This window comes from Indicator indicator, chromosome 6 (genome assembly GCF_027791375.1).
Source record: "Indicator indicator isolate 239-I01 chromosome 6, UM_Iind_1.1, whole genome shotgun sequence".
NCBI lineage: Eukaryota > Metazoa > Chordata > Aves > Piciformes > Indicatoridae > Indicator > Indicator indicator.
The window spans coordinates 34,291,477-34,304,397 of NC_072015.1; positions in this window are offsets into that span (position 1 = coordinate 34,291,477).

Genomic DNA, 12,921 nt, shown 5'->3' on the forward strand with positions numbered 1-12,921 from the left:
CAGACTCTGCATGAAAGCAGCGACTCAGCGCAGAGTGCATAAGCCTGTCCTCCTAACCCCCTCCAGCCGGCTGAAGAGGACAGGTAGGCAAGAAGATGGCTGGGATCTGTCCGTAACCCCCGGATCTCTCATGGAAGGGAGACGTAAAGACCCGAAGGCAGCTCCGAGCCCGGAGCCCCCTACGGAACCGCCCAACAGCAGCTCAAGGGGAAATGAGGCTGCGTCGCCAGGGAAACACGGCCGGCTGCTCCCCAGGGAGCAACCCCGGGCCCAGCGCCCGCCGGACCCTGGCACTCGCCGCCGGAAGTTTATTTATAGATTGGCCGGATACGTGCTGACGTCACGGAGCGCACCGCCCCCGTGCGTCAGCGTAAGGCGTACGTAATGGGAACGTGACACACGCACGGTTCGAACTATTTATAGTTAGAGGAGGCGGACGAGATGGGGGGGTGGTGGTTGTTGTGAGGCGCGCGGTGCTCCGGCCGTTTGTGTGCAGTCTGCACGCGCTGGCGGGGCGGGGTCGCGCGCGCAGTGTAGGCGCTATCAGGTGACGGCCGCAGCTCTGGCCGCCCGGAGCGCGGGGGAAGCCTGGCAGCAGGCGGGGTGACCGGCGGTGGCAGCAGCAGCGTGTGACGGGGGCAGGGCGACAGAGACGCGCCGGTCAGAGCTGCTGGCAGCACGGGCAGCGGCCGCTGTGTCAGGCTGGGGATTCCCCACCACACACACCCACACCTCCTCCTTCCCCGTCTCTGGGAAAAACCCCACGGAAAATAAAGGCGTAACAGCCCGTCCCAGGTTTCCGGGAAATGGAGTCGCCGCCTGGGCCTGGCGGTTCCGTTCAGCCCCCAGAGCCCTCGCCGGGCCCTTTCGTCCCGTAACGTGCGTGGGCCGAGTGGCGGGGCCGGGCAGCCCCATCGGTTGGGAGATGGAGTCTCCGCCACAGAGGGTGGCGCGAGGTAACCGACTCCCTTGTGGAAGCGGTGTTGTAACCGTCAGCGGCCGCCCGCAGAGCCCCCGTGTGCCTCCCACCCGGGGCCTTATCGGTGACGGCTATTTAACACGGAGTTACGTGTTGTTCCCTTCTCCCGAAAGTTGCAAGAAGCTTCCCTGAGTTTTCTCCCCGCTCTGACGACAAGTCAGACGCAGGAGAACCTGCTGCCCGGGCCAGCGTCGCAGCGGGCGGCTGCCCCGCCATGCGGCAGTGCTTCTTCAAGCCACCCGCTCTAGTAGGGAATGCGGAGTGGGGCGGCTCGGGCTTGGAACCGTTTCGTTAGAGGGCGGCCTTACTATGCGGTGCGATGGGCCGAGGCCGGGGAGAGGCGGGGGTGCCCCAGCAGCGGCACGGGAACACCTGTTGGCACTGTGGCCGCCGTCACGCGGCGCTCAGCTGGGCGGGCGCGCGGTGGGCTGGGCTCCAAGCGCGCCGGCGGCGTCACGGGACCGGGCGCGCGTGCCGCGCTGCCCGTCACCTGCCCACGGGATTAGGTGGAGGGAAACGGAGAGAGCGTCGCCCCGGGGTCGGTGGTGCGACCGCGCTGTCCTGTAACACCGACCGGCCCCGGGGAAACGTCGAGGAGTTTCTCGTGAGGGCCTCCCCCACGTCGGAGGAAGGAGATGAAACCAAATATTCCGCGGCTGCCTTCTTGAAAACAATCAGCTCCCGCGTTCCGGCTGGATCGCGCTGCTGGCCGTGCGTGACACGGTTTAGCAGGAACGAGTGGATTTCAGTTTGGTAACTGTGGAAGTCTAGGAGTCTAAAAGCAGCGCATGCCTCGCACGCTTATCAGCGCAAATGACAAATCAGCGGAGTTAAACTGATGTGACACAAAATCTGCAGATAATGTGGAGCCCTCAAGAAATGTCTGCAATACGGTGAAGTAATAAAAGGCCAATTGAACAGCTAGAAAGGAAGAGATCGTGAAAAGACATGATTTTTAATAAACGCCTGTTTATGATACACTTTCTAGTTCCTCTCATTAGGAAATGCCATGATAGGAAAAGGAATAATGAATGACAAGGTGAAGCTCAGCAGTGTTAATCTGGTGAGAACGGGATGTTCTGTCTTTAAGAGCAGCAGCATGAAAAATAAAGGGAATTTGCCTAACCTCATCAGGCTGCAAATCCTACAAATTTAAGTTACTATTTCATAAGAACAAAGACAATAAAGCAGGAAAATATAATAGGAAAAGATAGCTAACTGAGAACAGATGGCAAGAAGCTTTTTCCCCCCACTTGTATGGAAGCACAAATGTGTGGAATGATCAGTGGGGAATTTTGGTGGGGTGAAAACACCAGACTATTCTAGCACTCAGCACATGAAAACTTTGGTGAAGGAAAGAGAAAATGGGAATAACATTTTTTTTTTAAATTGCCCAGAACTTCTAATTATGCATTAGGTTCTGTTTCCAAATTTAACTGTAACATGGCAAAGCTTTTGCCTCATTGTCCCAGGCAAATTTCTTCTAAAAATAGAAAATGTACCTTAGTGAAAAAATAGGAGACATTGATTCTCCTCATTCATTTTCAGTTCTTCAGTTCTTCTCAAACGTTAATTCTCTTGCAGCACAACTTTCCATTCCTTTCCTGTTATGCCGAGTATTGAGACTGGTCAAAGCTATGCAGAATGATGCTGATTTTAAGGAGTCTTTGCCAACATTTGCTGGTTGTTTCTTTCAATCAGAGGAATTAGAATCTGTCACAACTTTGCTACTTTGAAAATGGGGATATCATTTTACTAGAAAAACATATCACCTTCCGCTACAGCGGCGAGCCGTTCCACTGGTTTTCAGTTCCCCTGCAGTGCTTCCTGTTTGTGAAACTAGAACATTCAAGGGAGGAGGACTTAAACAAGCAGAAGGCTAGACATGAAATCTCTTCTCTTGCATTCTCCCACTCATCTTCATCAAGAAACATTGCCTTTCTGTAATTTTGGATCTCTATGTGCCTTGTAAGCAGTGATGGTTGTTTTCTAAAGCTGTATTTATGGTTTTGACTTTCACTCCTTGATGTTCCAACTTTGTGCTATTTGAACCACCTCTGTATCTCATATAACACTCCAGCTGTAAGATTTTGCATAGTAATCAAGTGAGACTGTCCAGTTCCTTGTCTCCTTGAAGCAGGAGGGGTCAAAGTTAGAAATATGGTTCTCTTTTGGTTTAACTTTCAAGAGTGACTTTCCCAAACACATTTCAAAGTTCAAATGCTTTCCTGAAGAGTGCGAGGCAATATCATTCTCCCTTGCCTTTCTCACAGTTTCTCCTGCAGAAATGGCAGCAGGCTCCCCCTCTTTGGTAGGAGAGGAACAGCCCAGCTTCCCTACACTGGTCTAACAGTAGCACACCTGTGCTCAGTGCACTTTGCTTCTTTTGTTTGTAAAGCTTGTTTTGGCACTGCTCACTTCTGCCATCTCCAGAGGGCTGCACAGAGGAGCATGTGTAACACAGCTCTAGGTATGACATTTCCAGCCCACTGTGGACTCTGGCAGCCATGACTTGCCTGTTTCAGTCAAGTTTGTATTTCAAGATGGTTTTCACAACCCCAAAGACTAGACTGAGCTCATCATCATACTCCTGCAGCTAGGGCCCTAAGTTCAGACCTAGAGTGCACACACCATGGTCTGGAGGGAGGGAAAGATGGGCTGATTTCATCATCTCACGCTAACAGTGTATCTCAGCTGATTCAGAGATGCCAAGTTTAGTCATAATTGAAGAAAGGCAATGCTTAAACTCTCTTAACCTGTGACATGATACTAGAGCCCTCTTCTAATCTTTAAGATGTGATAAGCTTGAAAGAAATCATCCAGATCATCTCAGGTAAATTACTAATTCATTTATATAAGAAAAAGAGGAATCATTGCCATTAGGGATCTGAGGCCTTGTGCATTAGTAAGACAATAACAGTAATTAGTTTTCATCTCTGTGTGTAATTCCCAAAGCTCCTGCTGTAATTTTACAAACTGGGAAACAAAGCAGACAGAGGTAAATGGAGTTGAGCAAAGGCACAAGCAAGGACAGATAGAAAGTAAAAAGCAAAACTTGGGCAGTTGGTTGCCTTGTCACCTGGACCCTCCCACTGTTCTCTCCTCAAACCCCTGTGCTTACCCCTGCTCGCAGCTGGCTCTTGAAATGGGCAGTTCAGATAGCACAGTAGTGAGAAGGGAGAGAAATAGGGAAATAGTAGGAAGAAAAGAAAATGCAGTTGCAGAAGAGATGTGTGAGAGAGAGAGTGAATCAAACACAATGCTCGGTAACATAGGTAAATGGTTTGGAGATCATTAGGAGTAAAACAGGGTAATCAGAAAGGTGAGGCAATAAGAGCAGGTGGAATTTAAAAGGTTCTGCTCATGGAAAGATGTTTGGAATAATAAATAACAAGTTGATGCTTTTGAGGAGCTATCCTTTGTCAACACAAACAGAAAGTATTAGTCTGGTATAATGGCAATGCCTGCTGAACAAGCCTAAATTTTAATCTGGGGTAAAGAACCCTGATAGAGTTGTGTTTGTGTAGTACTTTATACTGTAAATAAGGAGACTCCTTAGAAAATTGACAGTCCAGTCAAGAATGAAGTTTAGAAGTGGAAGGGCTCATAAGGGAACCATGGGAAAAGAACTCAGAAAATAATAACTATAATTGCTATTATATTATTAATTATAAGCTAAGGGGGGGGAGGGGAAGATTAACTTTCAGGGTTTATAAACCAGCCCCATGGCCTTGATCCTTCATTAAAATGAATCTCTCTGTAATAAACATCATACTCTTCAAGATCTTTGCCAGGATAAGATGAGCTCAAGGTTTTTTTGTTTTTTCCTCTCTCTTTTTTCTTTAAGTGGATACAATCAAATAAGATTGTCCTTCTGAAAGAATCAAGGCCAATGCAAGATGTAGTTCTGGTGTATCCATAATAAATCCAGTTTAAAGCTGCTTCATTATTAGATGATTAATATACTTAAATTAAGATCTCTCTGAACGCTTCTTCATCTCCTTATTGAATAATCTGCTATGCTTGCATGTCTGAACCTTGTCTGGTCCTGGCTTCTCCTATTCCTGATCAGCTCTTACGTGGGCAGTAGGAATTATACTCTCAACAGCCACTTGGCTTAATATGATCACAGTTTAGTGTGTGGGTTTGCCTGAAAGCCAGACGTTCCTTTCGTTAATAGGCAACCTTCTTTACTTTTAATTTTGGATCTCCACAAGCAAGAAAGAATTGCCTATTGTCTTAAAAGCCAGGCAAAGTGAACAGGCTGAGTCAGTCCAGGAATATTTAAGCCTCCTCATCTGTGGTATTGCAGAATTCCAGGGCAATTCCACCAGTTGGTGGAGCTTCTGTCTGGGAAAACAGAGCTATTGTGAACAAAGCATACTGTGCATATTTCTAACATTCATAAAAGACTGGGTTTGAATCATTTGAATCTTTCTCAAAATTTCTTCCTTTGGGGCAAAAACTTCCAATGCTTGGCCTTGATCCAGTCATAGTCATTTGGAACATTTGAGCATAAACCACCACAGCCATGTTTTTTTAACAAGCTGGAAAAATAAAAATATAAACTTTTGACTGTAAAAGTGTATGACAGTGGGCTAGATTAGACTGGGACTTAACTTAGTCAAGACTCAAGGCACAAGATACAGCTACCACCAAAAACTAAGAGGCCTTTCCCTCTTCTCCATCACAACCTCCGTATGACAAAAGCACCATTCAAGAAAAGGAGACAGGATAAGTTCCTCTTTCAGTTTGGAAACACAGCAGTGATAGATTTGGTGTCTGACTATCTATTGTAGCATGCTGCCTCACATGTAGAAACTTGTTGGCCTAACCATTTTAAGGCAGCTGAGGCTGTTGTAGGCTATTCAACTAGGTGTCATTTTGACCATGATTGTATCCTGCTTTCAATATTTTTGTCACCTTGATCAGCACCAGAACCTGTACAATTATTTTCTGAATGGCAAGATACCTCTGAAGAGTAGGATTCTGACTGAGATCTAAACTTGGTGAGGTTTTAGGTCCTGACATATTTTCTTTAGTGTCCCATCCCCAGAAAGAAATCCAGAAATCCAAATTAATCATCTCTTTGCGTGCTTGCAAGGTTAGAAAAAGGTACAAAACAGACAACCTGTGACAACTTGACAGAAGCCACATCCTACCTTTCTGGAGCAAGAGTACATAGTTTAGGACTGCAGGAAGTCTGAGGGTATCAACCCTATATTGAAGATGCTCAGAATGATGAGCTTTTTCAGAGACACGGCTGAAAGATGGGTGCTATCTTCTGTTGACTCTCTTTTTCGATTACAGCAGTCCCTAGAAAACAAGATGTGGGGTACAGCTCCTTTCCCTGCTTAAAGAGACTCACATCCACACTGCCTGTTACCTAAGAAAATGGCTTCAGCAGGTTATTGGCTGTCTAGGAAGGTATGGAGTGGAAAGAGAGCTTTTACTATAGAAATCATGCTCAATAGGAAGGAATAAATCTGGCAAGAATGGCAAGAATGAAAATTCATGTAAGGCCAAGGCAGTATTTTTATAATACAGGTGTTTAGCATAAAATAACACAAACCATCCTTGGAGCAGAAATGGAAAGGCAGATCTCCCCCCATCCCAGCAGACACCCTGAAGCACTAGGCTACAGTGCCTGTACACAAGCCTGAAAGTGGTTGCACCACTTCAAACAGGTGGGTGAAATACCACCCAGAACGATGCAGGTATTAGAGCAGTCTCCTGGGAGGTGGAGAATGCAGATTGATTCTCCCCATCCCCACCCTCACCTTCCTGCCTGAGACAAACTGTGTGATTCTGGATGTCTTATATTCTGTGCAAGTGCTGAAATTACTGAGCTGTCATGTGATTTGGGTGCACCAACAGACTCCTCTTTTGGGGTTTTCATAGAAGGTGGCATTTAAGCATAGGAATGGTTGATTTCTGGAGGAAGATAAGGAAATTTGTAGATAATAGAGGGAAAAACTAAATTTTAAGTAGGAAGGTGGACTAGGTAATTTTTCAAAGAGCACTTCTATGGCACTACTAAATTTAGTTGCCTCCAGATATAGGGCAGCTGATCAGGATTCCTGGATTGTGGATTTTGATTTGGCTATTGGGTATTCTGAAATAAAAGCCTAAAATCAGTCACATTTTCTTTGCTCTTGTCCCAGAAATTTGCAGCCTGAAGAATAGCCTGGACTGTACCAGCTCTGGTCTTGGAGGAGTCAACTGCAAATCCTGGTAAGGAGTTGTCAAGAAGTTATTTGGATATAAATGCAAATTCTGGGGTGGATGGGGTGCTGGACAGGGACCCCTCAGCCACTCCACATTATTTTTTCCCAGTGGCCCCATGTAACCTTCAGTCTCCCGAGCTCTGGAATCACCCAGCAATTGTCCCTCGACAACCTTCCCTCATCTCCTGGAGTTTTACTTCTCCCATTGCTACAGGCTTCCTCCCCTCTTGCACGGCCTCCAATGCCTGGTCTGATTATCCTGAATTATCCAATAAGCTCCTAGAATTCCAGAACCACAGAATGATTTGAGTTGAGAATGACATCCTTCTGCCCTCACTCCCGCACCTCCGCCTCCAGCCAGCCAAGCTGACGCGCACACATCAGTTACACTATTTCCCTCGTGTCGTTCCTGTCCCCTTATCTCTCCCTCTGCCCCAGTGTTTATCCTTAGATTGGGAGCTCCTTGCACGAAAGACTTCCTTTTCACCGCCTGGGAAGCACGCAGGGTATAGGAGTGACCTCTTTGTTCATAAATAACTGCAGGACAGCAGACCGAGCTCATCCCAGAGGGAGGTGCTGCCTCCGACAGGGCAGTGGGCTAGTGCCCAGCTCCCTGCCCAGCGCCCTCATTTCCTCGAGGCTCCCTAGCTCTCTCAGCGCTACTTTCGAACCATTTTTCCCCAAATATCCCGTTTCCTGTGTAGCGGTTTCTTTAAATAGCACCTCGAAGATTATTTTAAAGGCTTTCAAAACACGCTTTCCGTCGGCTTTGGGTTTGTTGCATTATATTTTTTTTTTTTAGCCTTCTTGCATGACGATATTTTCACATCGTGGGAAACAGGAACAGCTCGAGGGGCGGAGGTGGGGTTGGGGAGGGAAGAAGCAGAACGGGAGCAGTAAAGTTTATAGCACTGTCCAATTGCTACCGACGTTTTGTGTTTGCACACACTCTCAGTGTGGAGCTGCGATGTTTCGGGATGACTTGATACCTCAGTGGTTGCCCGCCCGGAGTGGGAGACGGAGTTGGCCCCGCGCGGCGGCCGGGCTCCGCGGAGTCCCTTTTCGCAGCAGAGAGACCTAGATGCAAAGGAGAAATGACAGCATGGAAAGCGAGTATTTTTATCAGGGCCGGTGCCCGGGGTGAGCGGCGGGCGGAAAGTGCCACCCTCCCTCCTCCCTTGCCCTCAGCCGCCCACGCCGGCAGCGGCATCAAAGGGAATCTCCCTTCTCCCGGCGTGTCAGCACCGGGGATGAGCGCACCGGCCCGTCATGGCATTTTCACTTCTCCCGGCGCTTACTCAACAGGCTGGGGGAGGGAGAGGGGGGAGGGGAAGGGGGTTGGAACGGGGGGAGGACTCCCAACCAGCCGCCGCTTCTGCCGTGAGGTCACCGCCGCGCTATGCGCGCCCGCGGCCGCCCCTGCTCCGCTCCATTGCGTCAGGCAGGGGGTATCCCCGCCGCGGCCAAGCGGGGCATCCCCGCCGCGGAAACACCCCGCGCTTCCACGTGTGTCCCTTCGCCAGCGGGGCGGGGGGGATCCTGGCTGCTGCCCCTCCGCCCTCCCTCAGCAGGCGTTTGGCCACAGCTTGGAAATGACAAGTGGTTGGCGGGGGAGGGCAAGGATGGCATGGGATGGGATGGGATGGGATGGGATGATGAAGGTAAGCAGCACACGCTGCATCGAAAGGAATCGCCCCTAGCCGGCGGCCAGGACATGCAGGGTACGCGGATCGGGATTCTGGCCGCTGAGTGAAGCAACCGGCCGCAGCTTTTTGGGGAGTGGAAGGAGGAGAGCCGGCACCACTCCACTGCAGCTACTCCCCTCTGTAGAGCCGTGAGGGCCAGCCCAAGCGGAGTGGGGAGACAGGGTACAAGGGGTACACGGGGTGAAGGGGTCCCCGCGGCCCGGCACTCCACCCCCTGCGCAGAGGAAGCCGGGCGGGGGCGCGGCTCCACGACAATGGGACTCGCCGGCGCTATAAATACCCGCCCGCATCTATATTTGGTTTGGCCGGATCACAACCGGCGGGGGGGGGGTAGGGGGCCAAAAATAGCCCCACGCGCCCGCCCGCCAGCCCCGCCGCCGCTGCCGCTCAATGGGCTCCGGCTCCGCCCCCTCCCCCGCGCGATCCCGATCGCCCAGCACTGGGCCCGGCGGCTAAATTTAGCAACGCCGCTTGCGTCAATGACGCGGCTGCCGTGCGTCAGCCCGCCCCGCCCCGCCTCTCGGAAAGGGGCCAGCCGCGTCCTGTGCGTGGATTGGCCGCGGCGGTACGAGGATGGCGTTCCGCGGTGACGTCGTGGCGTTGATTGGCCCCGCCTGGGGACGGCTGCGTCCGGAGGGGGAAGTGTCGCCGCGCGGGGAGTCCGGCTGCCGGCGGATTCCCCCGCGGGGGGAGCAGGGGCCTGGCAGCCGGGCCGGGAGAGAGGGAGGGAGGCCCCGGTGCCTGCTGGGGGGCGGCAGCGCCTCCCCCGCCGCCTCGAAAAGGGGATCCCGGGCCCGTATGTGGACTCCGCACAGCCGGTCTGCGGTGTCTGACGAGGCCTGCCTCAAGCCCGGCTTGTCCATTTCGCCGTCCAGGGCGGGATCGTACCCGGCGGCGGTGCCGGTGACAAGTTGGTGGAGCGAGAGGCGGCGGACTCCGAGATGGCGAAGCGAAAGTACTGCCACTGCCTCCGCCGACTCCTCGTCCCAGGGGCGGCGGGCGTGCATGAAGTGGGGCGCCTTTGCTCGCCCGTTTCCCCGCAGCATCTTGGTCCCCGTCCGTAGAACTTTTTTGCAGAGCCCCTCCGTACGAAGCCCAAACACTGCAACGGCCGTAACGGCCGCGATGACAATAGCAAGCGGCCCGGCTGCCGGCAGCGTAAGTAAACAGAGCACTGGGCGCCAGCAGCGGTCGGCTGCTGCCAGCGGCGGGGGACCCAGCAGGACACACACACATAAACAAGCGGGAGACCCGGACATTCTCAGGGCTCCTCGGCCAAGCGCCCGCTCGGAACGACACCTTCCGCAACCTGCTCTTTGCTCCTGCGCACTGGAAAGTTAGAAAAGAAAAAACAGGGAAAACAAAACCAAGAACAGACAAAGCAAAACCAAAAACCAAACAAACAAAAAAAAAGAGGTGAAAAAATTAAGACTAAAAGAATGGGAAAAAAAGGAGAAAAATAAAGAAACCTTTAATAATTCTTCTTGAAAGTGCCACTAATTAACCGAATAAAGTTCTTTTCCCCTTGAAGTACTCCAGTAAGTTGCTGCGTTTGCAAAATAACGTAACACCATCGTTGTCGAATAATAATAATAATAATAATAATAATAATAATAATAATAATAATAATAATAATAATAATAATATCATCTAAGGAGCGACTCGCCAGGCTGTGGCGGTCAGACGGCCAGCTGCCGGTGGCGCGACTCGGCGGTGCAGCGCTCCGCGCGCTCGGCACGGCTCGGCTCTGCACAGCTCGGCGCGGTGCAGCGGGAGCGCGGCGCACACACTGGGGCGGAGAGGGGGGGGGGTCAGTAGCGTCAGGCTCCCATGGCGTCACTATTGACGTTTCGCATTCCAGCCGCTCTATGGAGAGGCCGCTAGGGCTCCTCTCACATAAATGACGTTCAGAGAGAGGGAGCGGGAGAGCAGCTCAGAGAGGCGCCTCCGTCCCCTCTCTCCGCGCAAGCACACGCGCACCCCGGGGCACTCGCACCGGGGACACCGGCGCAGGTTTCAGCCCGGCTCCCGCCGCAAACACACATACAAAGGCACATCGCGGCGGCGGCTCGGCATCCCTCGCCCGTCCGCCCGCTCTCTCCCTCCCTCTCTTCCTCCGCCTGGGGACGGGCTCCTGGCTTCTCAGGCTTTTGCAATCCTTTTCCATGCCTCGGGATAACGCACCCTCCGGACCTGCAGCCGCCGGGAGTCTCCGGGGTTTTGTGACTCGGGTCCTGCCGCTGGACAGCGCCTACATGCGCCTTTAAGGAAGCAGGCACCAACAAACTAGATGTAAAGACGGAACCTCCACAGCAACCGAGTACGTATACGAATGAGCGGGAGCGGATGAGGGAGAGGGACAACGCGACGTGTGCCCACTCCGGGAAAGTTGTGCCGCCGGGGTAGATGCTGGGGAGATGCCGGCGGCGGGCGATACGGCTCAGCCGACGCGCTGCCGTGCCGGGCTCTCGCAGAAACTTTTCCCTCTCCTTTCCCTCCTGCCCCCACCCAACCCCCCTCCTCCACGCTCTCGTCCCCGTGGATGCTCATTTGCCGCTCGGCTTCCGAGCCTCCCTGCCGCGCTTAGCAACCCCTGCCGTGCCCGGGGCACAGTCGCCCCTCGCAAACGGGAGGGCTGTGGTTGAGAGGAGCGGGAGCCGGAGCCGGTGATACTAAGGTATTTCAGCTAGTTGTTGTCATGGAAATGATGCTGCCGGCGGCAGAGGGGTTTACGGCGCCGGTGATGAATGGCAGTAATTTGTCTCCTTTAATCGCGCTTGGGAAATAGGTGGTTTTGTTTGCACAAGTTCGAGCTGTCTAATAGGGACGGCGGGGCAGGTTGATCTAATCTCACTTTGGGAGAGACCAGCCCCCCTCAGCACCCCGAAGGAGCTCACCCAAGAGGTAATTGCTGGAATGTGACAGATTGTATTGAAATGAGACGCGATCTTTGCTCGGCACGTCTGCCCGGCTTCTGGTCCTCGGAAATGTGCACTTTTCCTTTCGGAGGTCAGAAACGGTAACGAGGGGCTGCGGTGCCCCGGCACGGGCGGTGCGGTGTGGGGAGGCTGGGCTGGCCGCTGCTGCCCCGCTCCTGCCTCTCGCTTTTGCTTTCTTCCCTTATTAGCTGCCAAGGAAGTTTTCAGTCTTGGAAAGAGGCGACAACGCGCGCGCGCTGGGTTATGATACTATGTCGGGACACGGTTATCGGGATAGCATTATCGCGATACTCTGTCCCGGCCGGAGATGCGGCTCACCTTCGTGTGGCTAGTTAGTAACTGAACTCTGTTATTTAACTATGAATTTTTGGAGACGATGGATTCCGTGCGAGGATATTTCTCTGGGAAAGAGCGGAAAACGCTGTTTTTTGTGGGGGGGGGTTGGTGTTTTGGGATCGGATTTTTTTTTCCTCCGGGAAGAAAAAAAGGGCAGAAAGAAAAGTTTGGGAATGAATCACTAACTTTTATCCAAGCCGCTTCACTCGATTACATTCTTCGCCCTATTTTTCTCTCCTCCGTGGAGACCGTTGTATGCTGGAGTCAAGCCCCGGTAAAAAACAATGGACTAGACCAGACGGTTTCTTCGGAGGTGAATCTCACGCGAGCTCGTGGATATTTGATGGAGTGACCGTGCAGCTCGGGGCGATCCCTCCCCCCCCCAAAAAAAATCGCGAGCTGACCGGCGATGGAAATCGAGCTCGAAACTTTTTAATTCAATGGAGCTTCCCCCTCCGCGGTCCCTCCCGGGTAAATGAAGGTTTCGAAACTCGCCTGAAGAAGTCACAATCACAATGGAGTATTTCACGCTTTCCTCCTCGTATTACAGGGTGGGGAGGGGTGCCACTCGGGGCTGAATGTAAAGTGCACGGAGGAAGAAAAGAGCTTTGACAAGGGTAGTTATTTCCTCCTAATTTACAGCCCTTACGGCTCTACGCTCCTGGCTCGGGCGGCTGCAGTCCAGAGGGGTGTTGCATGGTTAAAAGCGCAGCAAGTGTCTCTAGGTAACCGGC